At 41.1% G+C, this 25,244-nt stretch overlaps 1 protein-coding gene across 1 annotated transcript in view; it reads left to right on the top strand.

Moving 5' to 3' along the window:
• Nucleotides 1-25,244, top strand: part of TBCK (TBC1 domain containing kinase) — a 244,548-nt gene that overhangs the window by 207,069 nt on the left and 12,235 nt on the right. The window contains exons 28-29 of the mRNA XM_043513301.1: nucleotides 3,739-3,963; nucleotides 4,554-4,669. The gene's annotated coding sequence lies outside the window, so the exon portion shown is untranslated. The remainder of the gene's footprint in view (nucleotides 1-3,738; nucleotides 3,964-4,553; nucleotides 4,670-25,244) is intronic.

Genomic DNA, 25,244 nt, shown 5'->3' with positions numbered 1-25,244 from the left:
CTAACAAATGGTTATCTTGAAAAAGAGGTTAAGAACTTGCAAGTCAAATGGAGGGTATTGTGAGGAATTGCGCCCCCTGTACTAGTCGAGAGTGTTGTCTCTAGAAATTCCTCCACAGGAGTGTTTTAGATTTACCCCTAATGCTTTGCACTTATCTAGTGCTTTTTCATCCAAGAATTCAAAGTGCTTTACAGAGGCAGATAAGTGTTATCCCCATTTCACACATATGGGGAAACTGAGACACAGAGAGCAGAAATGAGTTGGTAACACAGCTGAGTCAGTGGCAGAGATGGGAATAGAACCCAACTCTTGTAATAAGCCTTAGTTCTAACTATTCTAACATGGTCTCCTTCATCTACACAGGTCATTCTCATTTCTCCTGACCACCTTGCATTGCTTCCTCACGGCCAGTCTGCATTGCAAGTGCATATGCTACTAAACACTTGCCACTGATTTCCTCTGCTGACCCCTTAAATAATCCGATGTCTGCCCAGCCATCCCCTACCTTTTCACTCTGATTTTACTGCAGTTCTTGGACCCTTCCTCTCTCCTCTTTCACACGCTTAGTCCCCTTCCCATGTGCTCTCCTTTCCTGAAAATATGAGAGGTTTTTTGGGGGGGGGGGCGGGCGTTTAATATGTCTTTTAAGCTGTCTCCTCCTCAGAGTTATTCATTTCTTATTAGCACATGCCTGGAGCCAATGACATTAGGATTAGTAGTGAGATGAGACAGCTGTTGTACAAGGGGTGGGTGGGATGGAGACAGGTGGAAAATTCCATTCTGAAAGGCATCACTTTCATAATGAGTCATCAAGAGGAGTCTTCCAATGATGGATGGAAAACTGTGGGGGTGTTGGGAGGCAGTTGAAGGTGGCAAGGAGTTATTCTCTCATTACTTCTTCCTTACAAGATAGAATAATTGACACTGACTTTCTGATATTTATATTGTGATGTATATTAATGTTTCATTTATATATATTTCTTGTGTTTTATTTCTTTGGATGGCCTCTTCAGAGAAGAGGAAAGAAAATCTCAACCCTTGTCTTCTAAGTCCTGACTCTTCCTTCTGTATTCAGGAACGAGAACTCACTCACTCTCTCACTCTCTCTCTCTCGTCCTCTCCATGTATCCAGAACTGAGCCCTGACATAGTCAGTTCTAGCAGTGAAGGTCTCAAACTTTTGTTCTGTGTGCGCTTCAGACACTCAGCAGACTGTGTGTGTGTGTGTACACCCCTAAGGATTTAGGTGCCTAACCCAAATCTGAACATTTTGACCATGTTTTGTGTGTGTGTATTAATATACATATATCTATATAAACTCAACACTTCAACACCTACACTCTCCCAAAGTACATGGTTGTTTAGCTATAGGGGTCAGGTGAGGATTGTTCTAAGTACCATGTTTTTCTTTACATTGCCGTACAAACAAGGGTCAAGCTGAGGAGGGGCCAGGTCATGATAAATCGGCAGAGACAATTAACCTCTAACTCCTGTTTGTGTTTGTTTTAAGAATTTATGAGAAACTGACAAGCAAAACAGGGACAAATGTAGGAATTGGAACACAAGCTGGTTGCTAACCATTGTCTTAAATGGGCATGAGTCATTGTTACAGCTCAGTTAGACTGCAGACTAACTAACCAAACCTAGTATGTCATAGACTAAGAGGTCTCAATTTTTGAGTAACATTGATAATTTAGCCTTCCCCTTCCCTCATCCACTTGTTTCATCCACCTATGCTTCCTTGTTGCTAACCACAACTGTAAACGCTCTTTGTAAAATAGGTAACATAATAGGGTCCTGATCTCTCGTAATACAATGTAATACAAATAACATTTTTAATTAATTCAAAATTACAGTTTACAAAGGAACCAGATTAATAAATTTTAAATAGTTGAAAAAAATTAGAAGCAAAGGAGAGAGAATTTAGAATATGTCAGATCAAAAATACATATCTGCTGTAGCTATATTGTAATGTGGCTGAATTTTAAAAGGGAATTGATCATTTTGACCAGTAATGAAGTATGTAACAAGCAACAAGATACAGGTAAGCAGAATCCAATATAGTACTTCAGTAAATAAACTGACTACCCCTGTGATCGGGAAGGAATAATTTTTCTTGCTTGCATTTTTAGCTTGGAGCATGCTTGTTGTTTTCCTTGCATGGAGGACTTTTGCCTTACTCTGAATTTTCAGGTATTTGGCCACTTTTAGAGGCAGAATGAGAGAAAATGGATTTGTGACCTGATCCAGTGTATCAAAATCCTCTGTACCTTATGACTCCAACCTACATTGTCCACTTTTTCATTTGATGTAGTAGTGTATTGTCCTACTGTTCAGCCCAGTCCTTGATTTAAGATCCATTCATACAGTATACAGCCTCAGCTTCTCAAGCAACTTTGTGTCTTGAAAACAAAACAATTATCAGGGATCCTCCAACTAACCACTGGCTGTGTTTTTCAAGGACAGGAATTGCAGGCTCTTCTCATAACAAGTCCAGAGTAACATTAGGAGGCTTGCTAATACAATAATTATTTTAAAAATACCAGCGCAGTTGGGAATAGGTCATCTTCGGATCTCCTTTGCTGCAGCAAAAAGGACATCACTAATTGCAAGATTTTTCAAAAGAGCTCAGCAGTTTGAACAAAATATTTTTTTGAAGATCTGACTCTTATTTAAATGCCTAAATGGGATTCAAGATCTCACTCGTGAGTGCTGAGCACATGGAAATCTGCCCTCAGAGAGCTCAGAATTTTTAGGGTGCAGGTTGTAAATGCTTTCAATGGGAAATGCTAGCAGTGCAGCCACTCCAATCAATAATCATTGGTAACCTGTTGCTTCCCTAGCGTTTTGCAACTCTAGTTGTCTACCTGTTCTGCCTGCACAATAGAGTGAACCTAGTCCCTGAGTGAACCATTCAGTGCTGAATGATGCCCTTGCTGTAGCCTCAGAGCAGGTAAAAAGAGGTCCCCTAGTGCATCTACCTTACTATTAGCCTTTTAGGATATCTGGAAAATCCTCTGAGGGTCTGTGCTCTGCTCCCTTTAGATCTGCTTGAAGTGAGCTGTAGCTCACGAAAGCTTATGCTCTAATAAATTTGTTAGTCTCTAAGGTGCCACAAGTACTCCTTTGCTTTTAAGAATGGAGTTTAATACATTCTAATGCTAGACTTGAAATTAGCTTTACACACTTTGTCCCTGATTCTGCAAGGTACTTGAGCATGTGCTAAGCATGTGACTAATCCCAAGGATGATTGCAAGTTGAAGTCAATGGAGCTATGCTGAAAGTAGGTGTGTATTTAAATAACTTGCAGCATCAGGGCCTTTATTCTGTTTTGTCTGCAGTGACTGGAGACAAACTAAAGCAAAGAAGATCAAAAACCCAACTTGTGCTTGAGCCTGCTAAAGGAGAGGAGTTATTCCTTTCTGTCTCTCACTTTTATCATTTTCACTAGCTTTTGATCAAGCTAAGGAGCAGCAGTTGCCACCATTGTCCTCTTTTTGGAAAGCAAAACAAAAACAAAAGCCCACCCACCAACCCTGTGCATCAGCAGAAGCAATGTCATTTACATTAAAACAGCAAAAAACATTGCAAGCAATGTGAGAATGTGCACACCTTTCCTGGACTCTCTCATGATCAAATTACGCATTGCACTTGTGTGCAGTTAGTATCAGAGAGAGAAGGAGCCCTTCATGACTGTTTGCTGAGCTGCAGTTTACAGTTATGTAATATTTTGTTTCAGGAGTGAGGTCGATGGGAGGCAGTGCCGAGGATGTCTCTACTCTTGGTGAAAACCACAAGGCAAAAAATCTCATTAGCTCTTGGCCAGGGGATGATATGCAGCCAGAGCACTCTATGTACATACAGTACGTTCCCCATCATACAGTACAGCTTGTAATTGGTGAATGCTTCTAGGCTGATGTTGAAAATCTGCCAAGCTGTCAATCGCAGTCTAAAGTGTAAAACAGTGAGTAACCTTTATCCAATCTAGTTCAGCACAAGAGCCGCAGAAAAGCTATTTGTATGTTCAAGCAAAGCTACTGAGAAAGGTAGAGAAAGGCTCAGTCGGTTTGAGTCATCTAGAGCTCTCACAAAACGTAGATTTAAATCCTGACTGATCATCCTGTAGTTAGATGATCTTTCTTTGTGTGCTCTAATACATTTCAGAAATGTTTTGTTTGTCACCCCTCCCCGAATCCAAATTTTGACTGGCTTGATTCTGGTAGAATTTCGAGAGAAAGTAATGGAAACTGTTAGTTGTAACTTTTATGATTATAAGTGAACTTACTGGAGTTCACACACAATAATATGCCTATCATTTAAGTTCCCCCTTTTGCAGAAAACCACAGAATTTCCAGAAACAATGGGATTTCTCATTTATAGCAGCATATATTGTAGCTTTCTGTTTACTCCCCAGAACTAACCATAATCCTTATTATGCTGTGAAATGTCAAGCAGAAAATATCTGTACAAAAGGTAGCTTTTTGAGCTTATTTTTTTAAGTGTGTGTGACAAGGAAGGTGCAGTAATTTGCCTTTTCATCATTGATTATTTTAGGCTTGGAAAGCCCCTGTGAGTGAAGAAGAGTCAGTCTGGCAGAAGACTGGAATATTGAGCGTAATACAGATTTGTCAGTCTATCATCACTTGAAGAACGAATATCGTTTAGGAGCGGTGAGTGCTCAGACTCTTTCCTCTGCGGCCTTTCCATCTCACCACAATAACTCTTGGTTTTACACCTCTCTCTCTCTCTCTCTCACACTTTGTTTTTTAGTTTCCTTTCCCTGACGTGTCTCTGTCTATCCTTAGATTGTAAGCTCCTGGGCCAGGGTGTTCCTTTCTTGAATGTCTGGAAAGTGCCTTGTACATTTGGGTGCTACTGCAAACAAATAAAAATTAATAATTTAAGCCATGTATTGACATGTACTAGCCCAGTCACATATGAGTGGACCTTACGTGACAAATATTCTGAGGTCAAGCTGTCATTTTGAGCTCAGCAGCTGCCTGAGCAGGAAATTGAATTGCAAACTCATGGTGTTTCTTTGCACTCATTTTCCCCTGCCTTGGGAATAGGGGTTTTCCTTCCCCTCCAAATGGATTGCAAACCTCTTCATCTATCATGTCTCAACATCCTTTGAGAGCCTGGATATTTATGCCAGAGGCTCAGTATTTCGGTGCTACTCCCCAGGCTCCATCTTTCCCATCCACCTATGGCAGTATAGCTCCATATGGAGTGATGATGGTCCCAGTCTCCCTAGCAGCCGCTATCCATAACTCGCCCACCTCAGAGGCTTCATGTGTGTGGAGGGGCATCCCATAAGAATTAAGTTTGATAAGGTCGGTATTAATTCCCACACTGGCTTGGAGAAGGAGACTCCCATAGCAAATTGCATCTCCTGATTCCTTCCATTTTCCTCCCATCTGTGCCTCATAACACAGGCGCACACGTGCACACACAGACCAAACCAGGTGGAGAGTGAACACAGGGTTTCTGTTCCTGCTGCCTTTATTGCTTTTTGTCTTCCCTAAGTGAATGAACATCACTTTTGGAATCTAGTTATAGTGCAAATACTCATGTTTTTCAATTCATCATTTTCTGTCTAAGATTATGCCTTCATGTTCATTATTTCAACAAACATTCCTGCTACTAAATCCATGCACATAAATATTCATGGATAGTGAACACACATAGTGCCTGAACATAGGCAAAGCTCATTCAGTTTTTTATTTCAACAAATATGTTGACTGTTTTATTATATTTGTCCAACTCTAGCTTTAGCGGGGCATTCAGACACCAGGTCTTCAGCTGGGGCAAATAAGCATAAGTTCTCCTGAAATCAATAGATCTGTGCCAATTTAACTAGTTGATAATAGCTATAAACACTGTCAGTTTGCACAACCGAAGACTTGTCTTGAACAGTAGATCCCAAATCAATGGACATGGTCAGTACTTGCCTTTTATTTTGGTAGGTCTGTCTTAGATGAAAGAGTTTTGTTGGTGGGACACAACTTCCAGACATCCTGACTTCACATCCGTCCAAGCTCAGCTAACACAGACAGTGCCGTTAAAGCTTTACACATCACTTTTTTGACTGGTGGCTTAGCAAGAGGATGAGCTTTAGTTTGTGTCTCAAGAATTCAAGACATTTTGCAGGTTAATGTGTGACATGTTTTACAAGCTCTCTGCCATTTACAACCATGCAGCCTTAAGGTTCCACCTTTCCTGCAGGAAGGGAATGTCTTTATAGCTCAATGTTATTCACTTCCCTTAATACAAGTGGAATTTTGAAGGCTTTGGGATTCTAAATTCTAATGGGAAACCCAACTTTAAAAAAACAGAACTTTTAAAATTGTAATGAAGAGAAAATATCTTTGTCAGAAAATAGTTTATTTCTGGCTGTCTTTTCAAACACCACCACTTCATTCTACAGAACAGGACCTGATCCTGCAATGCAGTGAGCACAGACAGAGCCCTGGCCCAAGCAAAGCTCTACTGAAGTCACTGAGACTCTGCACATGTGCATGTGTTGCCCCGCACAGATCTCAACACAGGGCCAGGGCCTAAGGTTCCTCTTTCCTTTTGTCTTTTTTTAATGTTCCCTTTTTATTTATTATTTGTTCATCCCCGTTTCCCTCCTCTGTCCTTTCTTCCATGCCCTTCTCTCTCCTAGATGCAGGAGAGCACAGCAACAAGAGTGTGGCAGAAAAGGGCAGGTAGGTAAATGCTTGGAACCAAACCTCATGGGGGTCTTAGTGAATTTGGGAGGAAAAAAGCTTTCATTAGTACAGCATAGGACATTAGGACTGTCCTTCTAAATGGAGCAAACCTGGGAAACCTGGATGTCTGGTCACAAGATCTAGAGAGCAGTTGGCTTGAACATGTGACTAGCAACCCTCTGATTAATGAAAAGCAAGAATAGTTATGAATGGAGAACTATCTGTGATGCTGACAAATGGGCTGTGCACAGAATTTTGTGGGGGGGTTGTCTCTTAGGCTGGAATTCATGCATGTATTGTCTTTATGGCAGCAGCTCTGTTTTGATTAGAACAAGTGTGGGGGAAGTCCTTTTTACTTGCAGACTGGGTTTATTAATGTGTGATGATTTATATGATAGAGGCAGGCACTATGTTCACTGTAAAACTGTTCTCCAGAAGAACCTGAGATTGCATGGTAAATAAATGGTTTCTGGACAGATTAATTGTACTGAATTACACTTAATTAGAAGGAATGCTTTACTGCAGCTTAATCCAAAAATCCCAGGGCCTGCAGAATCCCATCCGGGCCTCTCTACGCTCCACAAGGACTGCAAGTGCAGTTTAAAGTTACGATCAAATACATTTCTGCTGACAGAATTTGGCCATTAGTATTGTCAGCACCCACAAAACCAGATTTGGCTTTTAGAAATAAAGCTGGCCTTTGCCTGCTATCTGAATTCTCCTTTTCAGTCTCAAGTCCTCTCTTTATGAAGTTCAGGATGATTAAAATATAGCAGTGGTTCTCAAACCTCTTCAGAAGGCAGGTCACCTCTTATGAGGAAGGCTTTCTCAAAGACAACCAGACCTCCCAGTCAGACTCTGATTTTCAGTCACACTGGCTTCTTCTTTCCCCCCTTCTCCCATGATCTTTGTCCTCAGTTTCCCACCCAAAAAAAGTAATTCCCCTTCCCTTTCGCTCACTGATCTTGTTTCCAACAAATTCAGTCACATCGCCTCACACCCAGAAAATAAGATCATTTTCTTGCCCACAGTCAAAATCAGTTCTCCTCAACCCCTTCCCTTACTCCATTTCTCCTCTAGGCTGCCTGGCTGCAGCCTGAGGCATCTTACAGGGGGGCTCAGTCTGCTCCTTCCCTCTGCTTCCTTCAGCAACCTTTTCCTGGCTGTAGTTCCATTTGGTTCCCAGCTCAATCTTTCTCCCCTCACTTCCTATGCCATTCATGGCTCCAGAGCAGCCTCCTTTGTCCCCAATCTCAACTTCATCTTCTTTCTGCCCCTCCCCTCAGAGTCATTGTGTAAGTCTGCTTCCCCGACATAGTTCCTACCCCTATTCTCATTCCTCTGCAGGCTCCCTCCAATAGCAGTGGCATCTTCAACTGGCTTCCTCTGGTGGCAATGGTTCTCTCCTGAGGTGTTATCTCCATGTAGTGGAGGTGGCTCCTGTTGCTCGTTCTCAGTGGCAAATCTAAGCCTTTCCTAGATGTTCCCACTGGAAGCAGCAACACCATGCCACAGTGACTCTGGCAAAGGCTCTTATCAGATCTCAGTACAACTCCCATATGTTGGCCACTCCCTTTCCTCCTGTTGGAAAAAGTTGAATCCTGCAAAGCCAAATAAAGAGGTTGGGCAGCATTCAACCCATACAGTACAAAATATTTCATACAATTAAAAAAAATAGAAATTGTACTCTTTCTCCTATGTGCCAAGTAGTTTAAAATGACAATAAGAGTCCTATGGTGTATTTGTTTAAATATGGAAAACATATGGAAGTAATTTAATATGTACACAAAGAACAAAACCAGAGGTAACATATTAATATCAAAAGTGATGCAAGGCAATTTTGTTGACCGGCAACCAATGACGCGTTTAACTAAGCCTGAAATGTATCCATTCTAACTGAACTACACTAGTATAATGTTTGTTTCAGAAAATATTAATTTGTGCACATCATCCATGATGACCTAAGTTTTATACAGAACAACAGGTGAACATGTTTTCCCCCCTAAATCTCAGCCATAATAATAGATGAATGAGATACACATCTGAGCTACCTGCCAGAGCTAATGGGCCTGATCCGCAGGACCAGCCATTTAGTGGTTGGTGCATTGTAGATCATATCTAATTTGCTGTACACTGTTGCCTAAAGGTCTCTTCCAATATGGTTGCTTCCCAGGTTTCTCCCACCCAACTGTGGTGTTAATAATAATAATAATAATAATAAAAATAATATTTTTCCCCAGATGAATTACCTTTCATTTTTAGAAGTTGCATCTAATTCTGTTATTTCCTGCCCAGGTTTCTAATTTCTTAAGGCACTATTGTAGTATTATTCCCCAGTCTTGATTGGTATCTGCATCTCCTTCCAATTTAATTTCATCTGCAGATTTCAGTATTGTGTTACATGTTCCCTGTTATATAGATCATTGATAGTCTTTCCTTTTTTAAAACTTTTTGTTTTTCTTCCATCTCCAGTACCTCCCTAATTGGCCACAACTTTTCAAATATAATTATTTCTGACCAGTAGCACTATCCCTCCACTTCTTCTTCTTTTCTTATATATCTCTATTTACATTTCAACTATGAGAATCATCCCACCATCTCCATTATATGCACTGGATAATATCATCAGTCCATTAGTAAGGTTACTTTCTCATGTAGCTTGCATTTGTGTAAATACATTTTAGCTTTTACTTCCTGATGTTTTAAGAACCAGTCCCATCTTCTGCTTTATTTGTATGTTGGAAATACATATCCGATCTTTTGAGTTAGGCAAAAGTTTCCTTTCTGAAAACATGCGGTTTAAAGGCCAATTAACAAGTCTTGCCATCTTTAAACCTAGGTGGTGAGTTCACCTTCTATTTAAATGGAGACCATCTAATCCAAACAGGTTTATAAAACAGAAGTTGTTCTGATGCTATATGTGTGGACTCCTAGTACTTCTCTCTTCTTTACCAACCCACCGCGCAGCTGGTCTTCAGTGATCATTCCTCTCCTTTCTTTGCTTGCACAAAAAGCACTTCCCTCTTCGCTTCTCTTCCCAGATCCCTGAAGTGAAGCAGTGTCACAGCAAGTCTGTCTGTCTTGGTGTCAGCTCTTCCCACATAGACCATATGACATTCCTGGTATACTTTAGACAGCACCCTTATTATAGTATTTTCAGAATCATCACTCAACATTACTTTTCTTCCCAATGACTCCCTTTCACACTGTTTTTCTGATCACTGATGGGTTGCTGGTCAATCTGTTCCTTACTTGAATTGCCACATTATAAGAATGCTAGATCAGCCTTGTTCTTTATGATCCACTTACTCTGTAACACCTAATAAAGATCCAGAACCAGGCCTTTCAATCTCCTTCAAATATCTGTAATTAGCCAGGGCCCTGGTTAATGTCTGTCTCAATCTTGTCCAGTGACAACATGGTCAATACAGAAAGAGGATAGAGAGAACAGTGTAATGAGGAAAGACGATCAGTGCTTAAGGTGATAACTTGGGACTCAGGACACCTGGGTCTCCAAGTCCTAGCTCGTTTCCCTGCTCCACTACAGCCTTCCTATTTTACCATAAGTAAACTTAATTTCTCTGCCTCAGTTCCAAAATGAGGATAATAGCACTTCACTATCGCACAGGAGTGTTGGGAGAATAAATACATTAAAGATTGTGAAGTGCTCTGATATTGCAGTAATGTGGGCCATATAAGCTCTTTAAGAATCTAGAACATAGATTGTGTTCAGAGAATATTCTGATGTCAGAACAGCACTCTTGGCAGCCATGTAGCTGCAAAGACTCTTAAACCTGAAATGACCTGAAAAAGGAGGTGAAATAGAAAGAGAGAGAGCTGCTGTGGAAGCCTGATTTAGAACAAGAAGAGGGCAAAACTGATGACCTCAACCAGTTAAGCTTACTCCACATTCAAATGATTAGCTTGAGAAAGTGACTCGCTGTCCCTTTGGCACATGCTGCTGCCAGGAGTGATGAGATGAATCATTTGGACCCAAATGATGAACACTCAAAATAAAGGGCTTGTGTTTTTTGTGAATTTTTTGCAACTCCGCTGCTGCCTTACATTTATACCAGTATGAGGGGGTGAGTAAAACTATTTTTTTCCCCAATGGAAAAAATCCTTTGAAATCAAAGTGGCCACTAGAACAAGACATAGCAGCTGGATATTAATCTCCAGCTTCATCTGCATCATCTTGGTCAAAATCTTCAAATTCGAACGGATGTTGGAGATGTGACGATGAGCCCCAGTGTTCAGATAATCTCTTGGTTTTTCATTAATTTATATGATGTCTACCATGTTAGTTTTATTTGTTTGCTCTATATGGCTGGTTGTACGTTGTTAGGGCTTGATTTTCTGTCACTCTTTTGATATGATGCTGCTGTGATTAACTCTGCTATTGTTTCCTTTTGGTTTGGTGCCCTAAACTATTATTTTTAAGAGTTCTGGCAGTATGTTATGAAGTTGCTTGGATGCAGCAGGCAGTGTATATTCTAGGTACAGTAAGTAGGATGCTGTTTGCTATTTGATACTATGACTTTTGTGCAGTGGTATTTGAGCTGATCATGTTGTTTTTAGTTTAGGCATTAAGGCATGCCAGCACCTCTTTCTGTTCTGTCAGCTGAGATGTTTAGCATGTTGTTATTGCTATGTGTGGTGTGAGGATCCTTTTCCTCAAAGGGGGATGGGGGGGACTTCTGTAGACGATACACACTATTTGAATTTCCAGTAACGTGAGAGACAGAATATCTCAGCAGGTAGGGTACTGAATTCACACTCAGGACACATGGGGTCTATTCCTGGCTCTGCACTGCCCTGCTATGTGACGTGGGCAAGTCGCATCACAGTGCCTCTCACACTGTCTGTTTTGTCTCTTTAGACTGTAAGCTCTCTGCGGCGGGGATTGTCTCTTTCTGTGTGTTTGTACAGAGCTTAATGCAATGGAACCCAGTCTCCACTGGGATTTCTAGCCACTATTGTAATTCAAATAATAAATAAATGTAAATGTTGAGTTATTTAATATTCATTTTTTGAAATAGTTATTGAGTTTCCACCTCCAATTTCAGAGTAGCAGCTGTGTTAGTCTGTATTCGCAAAAAGAAAAGGAGTATTTGTGGCAACTTAGAGACTAACAAATTTATTTGAGCATAAGCTTTCGTGAGCTACAGCTCACTTCATCGGATGCATTCAGTGGAAAATACAGTGGGGAGATTTATATACACACACACAGAGACCATGAAACAATGGGTATTACCATACACACTGTAAGGAAAGTGATCACTCAAGATGAACTATTACCAGCAAGTAGGGAGGGTGGGGGGAAGGAAGAAAACCTTTTGTGGTGATGATCAAGGTGGGCCATTTCCAGCGGTTGATAAGAACGTCTGAGGAACAGTGGGGTGGGGGGAGAGAAGAAATAACATGGGGAAATAGTTTTACTTTGTGTAATGACCCATCCACTCCCAGACTCTATTCAAGCCTAAGTTAATTGTATCCAGTTTGCAAATTAATTCCAATTCAGCAGTCTCTCGTTGGAGTCTGGTTTTGAAGTTTTTTTGCTGAAGAATAGCCACTCTCAGGTCTGTAATCGAGTGACCAGAGAGATTGAAATGTTCTCGGACTGGCTTTTGAATGTTATAATTCTTGACGTCTGATTTGTGTCCATTTATTCTTTTACGTAGAGACTGTCCAGTTTGACCAATATACATGGCAGAGGGGCATTGCTGGCACATGATGGCATATATCACATTGGTAGATGCTCAGGTGAACAAGCCTCTGATAGTGTGGCTGATGTGATTAGGCCCTATGGCGATGTCCCCTGAATAGATATGCGGACAGAGTTGGCAACGGGCTTTGTTGCAAGGATAGGTTCCTGGGTTAGTGGTTCTGTTGTGTGGTTGCTGGTGAGCATTTGCTTCAGGTTGGGGGGCTGTCTGTAAGCAAGGACTGGCCTGTCTCCCAAGATCTGTGAGAGTGATGGGTTGTCCTTCAGGATAGGTTGTAGATCCTTGATGATGGGTTGGAGAGATTTTAGTTGGGGGCTGAAGGTGATGGCTAGTGGCGTTCTGTTATATTCTTTGTTGGGCCTGTCCAGTAGTAGGTGACTTCTGGGTACTCTTTTGGCTCTGTCAATCTGTTTCTTCACTTCAGCAGGTGGGTATTGTAGTTGTAAGAATGCTTGATAGAGATCTTGTGTTTGTCTCTGTCTGAGGGGTTGGAGCAAATGCGGTTATATCGTAGAGCTTGGCTGTAGACTATGGATCATGTGGTGTGATCTGGGTGAAAGCTAGAGGCAAGTAGGTAGGAATAGCGGTCAGTAGGTTTCCGATATAGGGTGGTGTTTATGTGACCATCGCTTATTAGCACCGTAGTGTCCGGGAAGTGGATCTCTTGTTGATGGCTGAGGTTGATGGTGGGATGGAAATTGTTGAAATCATGATGGAATTCCTCAAGGACTTCTTTTCCATGGGTTCAGATGATGAAGATGTCATCAATGTAGCACAAGTAGAGTAGGGGCATTAGGGGGCGAGAGCTGAGGAAGCGTTGTTCTAAGTCAGCCATAAAAATGTTGGCATACTGTGGGGCCATGCGGATACCCATCGCAGTGCTGCTGATTTGAAGGTATACATTGTCCCCAAATGTGAAATAGTTATGAGCGAGGACAAAGTCACAAAGTTCAGCCACTAGGTTAGCCGTGACATTATTGGGGATACTGTTCCTGACGGCTTGTAGTCCATCTTGGTATGGAATGTTGGTGTAGAGGGCTTCTACATCCATAGTGGCCAGGATGGTGTTTTTATTTGGATGGATTGTAGTTTCCTCAGGAAGTCAGTGGTCTATCTCTGTTGTCCAGTGAGTTATTGCTTTGCACTCTGTCTTGTGGTAAACTGGTAGGACTGTAATGATTCCTGAAGATGGGGATGGTGATGATTGCTGACATGTTCCAATATCCGTGGCAGGTTGTCAATATTCACATTTTCTATTTAGAGTCCGTTTGGTAGGATGCTGCAGATAAGCTAGCTAAAGATGGTTATTTGCTCCTCTGTCTGAAGCTAAAAGTTGATCTGTAAGATACAGTATATCCAAAATATAACCCCCTAGTTACACTCAAAATGGCTATAGAGGCCCTGAAAGATAGTTTAGGGGGACAACAATCCAACGTAAAACGTGGTCCTAGTTGAGCACCCTGCCCATGTTTGTCTGTTTATCTGCTTTTTGTCACAATCCAACATTGTGAGCTCTCTGCAGAAGGGACTGTCTTTATTTTACTTGTGTGTGTATAGCACACTGGGCTCTGACCCCGATTGAGATCTATAAATAATCATAACTATAACCTAATATGTGTTCTGGGTTTTTTATCTCCTTCCTATGAAGCATCAGGGATGGCCACATACGGAGATAGGACGCTGAAAGAGGTGGGCTGGGGCTCAGAGACGACACTGAGCGTTCTCTTTCTCACTGTCTGGCTGGCTGGTTCTTGCTGACATGTTCAAGGTCTAAGAGTGTCTCTGTATGTACGGTCGGGAAGGAATTTTCCCCCAGGTCAGAATGTCAGTAACAATATGAGACTTTTCACCTTCCTCTGCATGTGGGGGTCCGGGTCACTTGTGAGGATCATCGGGGGGGATATTTCATTTTAATCATTTCCCTACCTTTGCAGGGACCTTGGACACTGATACACCTCAGTCCCTCCTATTCTTTGCCTGTAGCACACAGCAGTTTAGTCTTCTGGGGACCGCAGTACTTTGGTCTAATTTCAGTTGTTGAATTTAGGGTGCATGTTTTGTGCTCTGGGAGGTATGGGTGGCCTGTGATATACCGGAGGTCAGAAGAATGGTCCCTTCTGGCTGCAAACTCTGACTCTATATGAGCAATACTGATCTATCCATTATTGGCTCAAGGGATGTAATGATCAAATGTAGAAAAATTAGGAATCCAAGAATAGCGCAGCGTTAGTAATCCACAAACTATGGAAGGATTGTTTCTGCCACATTTGTTAGAGTTAATTAAAAAATTACAGGATCATAAAAATGTAGAACTGGAAAGAACTTGGAAAAATCATCAAGTCCAGCTTCCTGTACTGAGTCAGGGCCATGTAAAAATAGACTGTCCCTGGCAGGTGTTTGTCCAACCTGTTCTTAAAAACCTCCAGTGATCTGGATTCCATAGCCTTCCTTGGAAGCCTGTTGCAGAGTTTAACTACCCTTATAGTTAGAAAGTTTTCCCTAATATCTAATCTAAATCTCCCTTGCTGCAGATTAAGCCTATTACTTTTTGTTTTACTTTCAGTGGACATGGAGAACAGTCAATCTCCATCCCCTTTATAACAGCCCTTAACATATTTGAGGTCTATTATCAGGTCCCCCTTCAATCTTTTTTTCTCAAGACTAAACATGCCCAGTTTTTTTAATCTTTCCTCAAAGGTCAGGTTTTCTAGACCTTTTATCATTTGTGTTGCTCTCCTCTGGGCTCACTCCAATTTCTCCACATCTTTCCTAAAGTATGGTGGCCAGAATTGGACACAGTACTACATTTGAGGGTTACCAAATGGTGAGTGGAGTGGGGCAATTACTTTCTGTGTCTTGCGTATGACAATCTTGTTAATACAGCCCAGAATGATATTAGCCAGTCTCTCAACTACATCATAATATTGGCTCATATTCAGTGTGTGATCCTCTATAATCTCTGGATCCTTTTCAGCAGTACTACTGTGATGGGTTGCATCACAGATACTCCCTGAGAGCTGCCACCTGATGTGCCAAGTCTGCTTCTGCCCTTGCTTTCCTGCCCTGTCAGCTTAGGACTCCAGCACCCTGCCTGGTTTGAGCCAGACCTGCTAGCCTGCTGCAAACCCAGACCCAGGTCTGAACCATATCAGCTGTAGGCTTAACTGAAAGCAGCTTATAGACGTGTTCCTGTCCTTGACACTCAGATGCCCAACTCCTAATGGGATCCAAACCCCAAATAAATCCATTTTATCCTATATAAAGCTTATACAGGGTAAACTCATAAATTGTTCGCCCTCTATAACACTGACAGAGAGAAAACAGCTGTTTGCCCCAACCCCCAGGTATTAATACATACTCTGGGTTAATTAATAAATAAAAAGTGATTTTATTAAATACAGAAAGTAGGATTTAAGTGGTTCCAAATAGTGACAGACAGAACAAAGTGAATTACCAAGCAAATAAAAATAAAATAAAACATGCAAGTCTAAGTCTAGTACAGTAATAAAAACTGAATACAGATAAAATCTCACCCTTAGAGATGTTTCAATAAATTTCTTATACAGACCAGACACCTTTCCAGTCTGGGCACAATCCTTTCCCCTAGTACAGCCCTTGTTCCAGCTCAGGCGGTAGCTAGGGGATTTCTCATGATGGCTGCCTCCCTTTGTTCTGTTCCACCTATTTATATATCTTTTGCATAAGGCAGGAATCCTTTGTCCCTCTCGGGGTTCCCGCCCCCTCCTTCTCAATGGAAAAGCACCGGGTTAAAGATAGATTCCAGTTTAGGTGACATGATTACATGTCATGGTAAGACTTCATTACCAACTTGCCAGTACACACACATACAGGAAGACTTAAAAGTGAAACAGAGCCATCTACAGACAATTGTCCTGGTTAATGGGAGCCATCAAGATTCCAAACCACCATTAATGGCCCACACTTTGCATAATTACAATAGACCTCAGTTAAATTTTATATTTCTAGTTTCAAATACAAGCGTGATACATTTATGCAAATAGGATGACCACACTCAGTAGATTATAAATTTTGTAATGATACCTTACAAGAGACCTTTTTCATGAAGCATATTTTAGTTATATTATATTCACACTCATCAACATACTTTCATAAAATCGTACAGAGTGCAATGTCACAGGTACCACCTAGCCAGTTATTCCCCAATGGGTAGTTCGTAAGTGTAATACTTTGCACTTGTCTTAATTGAATGTCATTTTGTTGATTTCAGACCAATTCTCCTATTTGTCAAGATCATTTTGAATTCTAATCCTGTCCTCCAAAGTGCTTGCAATAGTAATTTCATCCAGATTACATTTCCCGAGACTGACGTGGAACTGTTTCAAAAGCTTTACTAAAATCAAGATACATCACATCTACTGCTTTCCCCCCATCCACTAGGCCAGTAATCCTTTCAAATAAAAAAAAATGTTGGTTTGACATGATTTCTTCTTGACAAGTCCCATGCTGGCTATTCCTTATAACCCTGTTATCCTCTCGGTGCTTACGGATTGATCAATAGTTTGTGCCAGTATTTTTGCAGGTATCAAAGTTAGGCTGGCTGGTCTATAATTTCCTGAATTCTCTTTGTTCTCCTTTTTAAAGATAGTTACTATGTTTGCTCTTCTCCAGTCCTCTGAGATTTAACCCATCCTCCAGGAGTTCTCAGAGATAATTGATAATGGTACTGAGATGGCCAGTAAAAATCCGGTCGGCAGCCCAGCGAGGGCCTGGGGCTAAGGCAGGCTCCCTGCCTGCCCTAGTTCTGTGTGGCTCCCAGAAGCGGCCACCAGGTCCTTGCAGCCCCATGGCACATGGGCAGTCAAGGAGGCTGCTCATGCTGCCCCTGCCCCAAGGGATGGCTCTGCAGTTCCCATTGGCCAGGAACTGCGACTGATGGGAGCTGTGGGGGTGGCACCTGCATGTGCAAGGACAGTGTATGGAGCATCCCTGGTCACCCGTGCACCTAGGGGCTGCACAGCAGGGACCTGGCAGACAGTTCCAGTAAGTGCCACTGGGACCCTGCACCCCGAACCCTCTCCCGCACCCCCACCTCCTGACCCAGCCCGGAGTCCCCACCTGCACCCAAACTCCCTCCTAGAGCCTGCACTCTCCCAACCCCCTGTCCCAGCCCTGAGCCCCCTTCTGCACCCCAAGCCCCTCAACTCCTGCCCCACCCCAGGGCCCACGCTCCCAGCCAGAGCTCTAAACCTCTCTCATCCCTGGCCCCGCCCCAGAGCCCACACCCCCAGCTGGAGCCCACACCCTCTCCCACACTCCAAACCCCTCAGCCCCAGCCTGGAGCCCCCTCCTGTACCCCCAAACCCTTCATCCCTAGCACCCCCAACTGTAGCCCTCACCCCCCTCCTGCACCCCAACCCCATGCCCCACCTGGGTGAAAGTGAATGAGAGTAATGGAGGGAGGGGGGATGGAGCGAGCAGGGGTTGGGCAGCAGGGAAGGGGCTGAGGTATTCAGTTTTGTGCAAATAGAAAGTTGGCAACCCTACTTCTGCATGCCTTTGTGTAAAGGATGAGTTCTGTGTGTATTTGTAATGTACTTTAACCATCACCATCCTATTTTCTTGAAAGCCAGTGCTGCCCTTATTCCATGCCAGCTTAATCAATTGAGCCTGAAGAGCTTCCCCCACCAGTAGCAGTGTATGCGGGTCCAAACAGGGCCCATGCTGACTGACTGACTGACTACCAACAAACTGTGCCTCTAAAGGGGAGAGAGAAAAAAGAAAAACTGACAAGGGAAGCATCAAGGACACTGCAATCTGAGCTTGTTGCAGCGTCAGCAGCTACAAAGGAACAGAGCAGAGAGGGTTGGTTGGGGCCACTCCCCCTTTTAGACCCTCAGAATCCTCCATGATGTGGGGGCGGGAGGGACAAGAGGGCCCAGTAGTCACTGTTTTCTAGAAGGTTCCAGAAGCTTATGGCATAGATGCCTTGATCCCACAATGTGAATATGCTGAGATGAAATACTCCAGTTCCAAATAAGTAGTAATGGATAATGTTCTCAATAACATATGCAGAATACAGTCTATAATGACATGGTGCCTGCCCACTTGGATGAACTGTCGGTCTACTGTACAACTTCTGTAAGAAAGGAGAAGTTGAGGAATGAGGACAGCCAGATGCTGAACAGAGTAAAAGTATGAGATACGTATTTTATTTATATAGTGTGTTACAGGTATCCTAGTGTGAATAGGACTAATTGCCAGTGACTTATTTAAATTACAGGGAAGTGAAAAAGAATATCCCCTGTATAGTTAAGCAATAACACGGCCAATGTGTTTGAAAAGGGATCAGTATGATCAGGGCCACCCTGTTACATCTCTTTAACCTCTGACAGTCTACTAGAGGCAAAAGTAAATGTGGGGAATCATTCTGTACAAACTGGCCTTCTTTCCAGATTTCCCTCTTCCAGTTTTCCTGTTTTTAAATAATGTTAATTACATTTGATTTTTCAAAAAGAGAGGCTACTATATACATCATTCGCGCACCGAACAACCAAGAGAAATGTTTTCTCTCTCTTTATACCAGTGTAGTGCTGAAGGACTGCTCTTTCAATGAATGGCCAGGCACTCTGTTGGCAGAGTGTAGAGAGAATGTTAAAAGCTCTTTGGATATAAAAGAATTACCTGACCTTCTGATTTCCCAAATTTGGAAATGACTGATTTATTCAGCTTTTGCTTTAGTTGGGTGTTAGGGTGGGAAAGTTATAAGAAGCTGATTTCCATTGTAGTTCTGCCAGTGCTTCCTGATGGAAAAAGACACCACCCTGATGTTGAGAGCATTTGTGTAAACAAAGCACTTCGGGAGGCATAATGAAACCAGGTTATAAGGGTAAATCTAATGGAGCTTAATTTGGTTGGGAGATGAGATGCAATAGTCTTATTAAAAGCAGACAACCTTCCCATGTGAGAAGGTTACTCCACATTAGGAAACACTTTTAATCTTTTGATATACATGGTAAAGGAGAGAGAGAGAGTGTCAGTCCCAAGAACAACACATCATCAGATTTGTCAGATGTTGGAATATTTCTAGTTTTCTTTGAGGACAGTGCCTCGCAACTTTGTTAAACTTGTATTACTTTCTGTTTTGTCTGTTTTATCATTAGAAGCAAACTGCCAAGGAGATCCGCTCTTCTACGCTTATGGAATCTTTTCCCTGTAGGATTAAATTTCCTTATTAAATGTATTCAGCAGAAGTCTTAATTACTGCAAGACAAAAAGTATTGAAGCTCTTTTATAACTGAGAGATAACATAGACACCTAACTGAGGAGCTCTCTGAACATTGGCTAAATATATTATTTGCTTTCCAGAAAACCTCAATTATTAGATTGGTGACTTCTATGACCTCTTTAACCATCTTTGTGATGTAAGAGTTGTAACATGATGCCCTTGCAATGCATAGCATTTTGTATTAGTCTTCCAGAGGTGGTAATTAGTGGTTGGAGTAGAGAAATGGAACCAAGACCCATTGGTTCAGCACTGATGTTGACTTGCTGTGTGATCGGGAAGTGGAATCTAGCAGAACGTTGCATGCTTCATAAATTTAGGAGGTGTAATGAAATAGTCAAAAAATAATTTTTCTTGGAAAATGTTCTAAAAAGCATATTATATATCAGCATTTTTGATAGGGTGACTGATATTTATCCTTTGAACAAGTTATTCCATAATTGTCCAGTGTGGGGTTTCTTGGTATGGTCCACTGTTGGAGACAGGATATTGAATTAGTTGAACTAACTGGTCTGGTCCACCACAGTAATTCCTATGCAAGACATCAATAAGACACTATGGGCCAGATCCCCAGCTGGTTTAAATCAGTACATCTCTAAGTCAATAGAGATGTCAATTTATATCAGCTGAGGATCTAGTCCAGTGTGCATAAAATCCACATAATCCATTCATGTTTTTCTTGCATATATGAAATTTCTGCTTTGTGTTAAAGAGATTATTTTGCCTGTATGACTTGGCTCACTTTGGAATAGTGAACCCTTAGGTGAGTAATAGAGACATCTTGAGGAATGCGTAGATTATTGAATTATAATAAAAAATAAACAGGATTCCACAGGACAGATTGCACTCTTGCTAAATAAATCATGCGACAGTCATGTTTCAATAAGATATCCAGCTTGTTTTCTTTATATCAGGTCCAAATTCATTCTAAAAACTGTAAAAGCCCTAAAAATGTCAGTTTGGAGAAAGGATTAGGTATTCAAAATGGCTCAGAGTGATACTGTCTTAAGTGCCCAATAAATCAGTTTTATACAAAATTCTTGTAATTCTCTGGGGAGGAGGGAGAAAATTATGGAAATGAATAATTTCCTCTCTCTCTAGCTCCTGCAACTTTAGCAGTTAATGAGATCCCTTTCAGAGGAGCTTAATATGAGAGTATTTGTTCAACTGACACTGTGATTCTCCAGGGCCAGTTTAAGAACACTGAGGTCCTGTCCCACACAGCAGCATCGGCAAAGGGCAGCTTCCAGCTCAGACAAATTTAGCACAGTATCTGCTGCTGTTACCAGAGGGTTGCCTGACATTGTAGAGCTGTGTGCCTGCCAACTACAAGAACTCTAGTTCAGGTTCTGACTGTGGTGATGCGCCACGCGGACTCCAATCACCATACAGTGGGACTCTGCAACTGAATTAAGCCTGCTCCAGTACCATGTCTTTTTGTCTACTACAAATTGGCAATCAACCCATCATATCCCAAAGGTGGGTTTCCAAAATACAGGCAGTTGTTGACTCAGCTTCTTCCTGTTCCATACCTTTGCACTTGCCTGATTTTGGACCAGCTGTTCACTGGTCCAGACCCCAAACATAAACTAGAGCACCAATACTGGGAATAACAGTGGCAGAAACCTAATGTTCCTTGGTGAGTTGTAGGAGGCGGAGTTATTGGGGTCCACAAAATCATGCAGGGAAGACTTTTAACCTAGTGCTGCTATTACATTTTAAAAAAATCATAGTCTGATATCCTGCTTTTATTCTCCAGTGACAACCTTAGCAACTCACTCCCATCTGTCATTATATTGGTATTTAGAATTCCGCATTCAGTTTCTGGACACCTCAAAACCAGGAAGTTGTCACTAAATTGAAGGGAATTACCAAGAGAAGCAATAAAAACGGTCAAGGGGTAGAAGGGATTAATTAACGAGGAAAGATTAAAAGAACTAAATGCTCATGCATGGGCCAGTGATGATTAAGGTGTGATATGAACCATATAAAGGTATCTTGGATGGTTTCAAGGGAAGGAGTAATTTGAAGTTAACCAAAACAAAAATTTTGACTTTGTCAGCAAAAACTTCCTAAAAGAGAGATCTGTTAGAGTGTGTATGTTTACATTTAGTAGTTCCAGAAGCCCAGTTAGGAGCAGAGCCCTGAAGTGTCTGTGAAGGGAGGTGGTGGAAGCTCCATTGTCTGGAGCTTCTTAAAGTGTATTAGAGAAAGCAGCATAGAATTTGTTTGGCACAGACTCACTGAAAGAGGATCAATAAGATAATCTAGTAGGTCTTTGCAGTCTCTAATTTCTATGATCCTGGGTTAGAATTGAGCAAAACATTTATGGACATTCATGTTAAATTTGTTTATGGTTCACATCACATGCTTTCAAACATCCAGAAATTTGAGGAGGCTGAATGCTTTTTTTTATAATGAACTCTGAGAAAACTTGACAAGCTGCTGAGAATTTTGCACATGTGAAATCTGAAAACTATGCTGCTGGAGAAAGTGGTATTCCTACTCCCTGCACATACAGAGGTGTGATATGAAGTGGGCTTCCTACGTAGATCTGTGCAATTTGTACTCTGCTGAGTTTCAGCATGGTCACAGCTCAGCTAAGTCAGTTAATAAAAGCCCAATTAATGTTGTTGGCCTACGGTCCACAATTTTTCCTGAAGTCAGAGTTCAAGTAGAGGGGCCAGAAAGAGAAATAAAGGTAAGGTAGATCACCAAAATTGCCACAGGAGCAGAAATTAAAGAAAAAATATGTATCTTAATTTTCTGGGATTTCCTTAAGATCAAGATGCTTTGTTCAATTTGGTCCTCACTCGTGGCCTTGAAAAATCAATCACATATGTTGCTGATAACATTCTTCGTCACTCAGCTCTTTATAAAACTGTATTTCAGAAGGTTTTGCAGGCATTCACTGATTTTCTTGTGAAATCTGTTTGGAGGTAAACTTGGTTAATTTGTAATTAGAGGCCAAAAGACTCAAATGCCACCAATGAATAAATCTGGAACATAAAAGTTTCTGAGACAAATCCTCACCTGGTGTAAATTGGCATAGCTACATTGAAGTCAGTGGAGCTAAAATGATTTACATCAGCAGAGAATCTGGCCAGTTGTTTTTTATTTTATTTAAAGAGACAAGGTGGGTGAGGTAGTATCTTTTATGGGACCAACTTGTGTTGGTGAGAAAGACAAGCTTTCGAGCTGCATATAGCTATTCAAGTCTGGGCCTGTGTGGTTTTTTTCCTTGATGTAGTTATGCTACTGGACTTGATCATACACCTATTGGTAAAGTTCCAACACCTGGTGGCTAGATGCTGGAAGCAGACTTGGCCATGGAGTTCAGCCTTCTGCCCAATGGTTTGATTTGAACATTTGCTATTGTACTCAAAATTTAAATAAGGACTTTCTGAGGTGGGATTAAAGATTTACTGGTCTGCTAAAGCAAAGAGCGAAGCTCTGCATACTGTCTGTGGTGCTGAAGGCAGTAGAAGATGACAGCGAGAATAGTTAAAAAATACAACAGACTTCTGTACTGTCCCAGGTTACAGAGAGCCTCTGGTACTAGTAGCTTAATTCTCTATACAAAAGTAGGTAGCAGCTCCAAGTGCACTTGCAGGAGCAGAATGGTTAGCTAGAACCCAGATGTATGATGCACTGCTACAGAGCACCTGAGAGCTTGTACAACTAGTCAGTTTCATTCTGTTGCTAGCTGTACAGAATGGAATGGCAGGTAAAGCTGAGTGAAATTTTTTTGGACAAAACCCTATTACTGAAAAACACTTATTCCAGTCGACCGAAACATTTAACATGTTGCTATCAAATTCACCTAATTGTTTTGATAATTAAAAAAAAATCCAAATAAGTCTAAACATTTCAATTTGACATTTTCTAAATTCAATATTTTGATTATTTTTATTTGAAAGTACTTTTCACTTTGAATTTTATTTCTGTTTTTAACTAATAATAATGATGATAAACACCCAAATGAAAAAAAAAATGTTTTGGGTTGAAAGAAATATATAGTTTGACCCCAAATGAAATTTTCAACTTTTTAGTTTCACTGAAAAATATGAAATATTTTCATTTTAGGTTGACCTGAAACAATATTTGTTATTGTTTTGGTTTAATCACCACACTGAAAAATCAGTTATTTGCATAGCTCTTATTGCAGAGGACTATAACATGGAATTAAATTGAGAGTGGATGCAGACAATTGTCTAATTGCTTGGGCCAGGTAACTGAGGGAGGAACCTTCTCCCACCTCCACCCAATGCTTCACTGGCATGACAACCCTGCCCCATTCCCAGCTATGTTTTTTCCCTTAAAGAAAAAAAGGGTAAACTGAACAGGAGAAGTGAGCAAAGGTGTGGAGTGATTGGACTTGAGAATGTTGGTCAAAGGCCATAATAGTTAGAAATAATTGCTCTGATGTGTTGTACCCAAATGTACAGCCTGAGCCAATAGAATTAAACTGACTACAAATAAAAGATAGGCAGGGTCCAGTCCTGCTCCCATCGAATTTTAATGAGCATTTGGCCAGTGAAATCAATGGAGATGGGATTTTGCACTAATTCTTGGGATATGCTTAATCTGATGGTCATTAGGCAATTTACATAAAGATTATTACACCTTCTAAATAAGAGCCTAAGTGTAGAGAGAGAAGAAAAAATGTGAAAAATATATGGAAATATCTCAAATCAGTTAACAAAAGGAGTACTTGTGACACCTTAGAGACTAACAAATTTATTTGAGCATAAGCTTTCGTGAGCAACAGAAGTGAGCTGTAGCTCATGAAAGCTTATGCTCAAATAAATTTTGTTGGTCTCTAAGGTGCCACAAGTACTCCCTTTCTTTTTGCGAATACAGACTAACACGGCTGCTACTCTGAAATCAGTTAAGCAATAACTTGCAAAGATTTACTTCAGTGCAGGCTCTCATGTAATGGCATCTCAGTCAAGATCCTAATCATTCCATCTTTTCTGAATAAATTAGAGCAGATTAGTTAAATTGCATGTATTAAAATAATTTCAATTAATCATGGCCCATAAATGTCCAGACTAATTGAATCCATTTATTTTTATTTTGAAATACTAAGTCCCTCGCACACAATTCACAACAAAGGACACACCAGTATTATAGGACTCATTTCATTCCAAAAGAGATGTCACCTTTTTCTATATAGCCTTTCTATTCAAGGCATAGGGAGAAACAGACTCTATTTGGATATTCCCTATAGCTCTTCCTGTAATTGCTTGGGAAAAATTAAATTTAGCATTTTTCTGAAAAGAAAAATACCCAAAAATATGAAAACATAGTTGTGACTGAACTGTGTTAAAATATGTTCAGGAAGATGGGATGGTATTATGGCTAATGTGCTGGACTGGATCTGAGGTGGTCTGCATTCTGTTCCTAGCTCTGCCAAAGACTTCCCGTGTGACCTTGGGCAAGTCACTTAATCTTCTTGTGCCTCAGTTTCCTATCTGTAAAATCAGAAAAATACTTGTTTTCTTCCACTCTTTGTAGCTGTCTTGACTATTTGGACTGC

This window comes from Dermochelys coriacea, chromosome 4, assembly GCF_009764565.3.
Source record: "Dermochelys coriacea isolate rDerCor1 chromosome 4, rDerCor1.pri.v4, whole genome shotgun sequence".
Classification (NCBI taxonomy): Eukaryota; Metazoa; Chordata; order Testudines; family Dermochelyidae; genus Dermochelys; species Dermochelys coriacea.
Note: the sequence above shows the minus strand (reverse complement) of the source record. Positions and strands in the feature narration are given on the sequence as shown.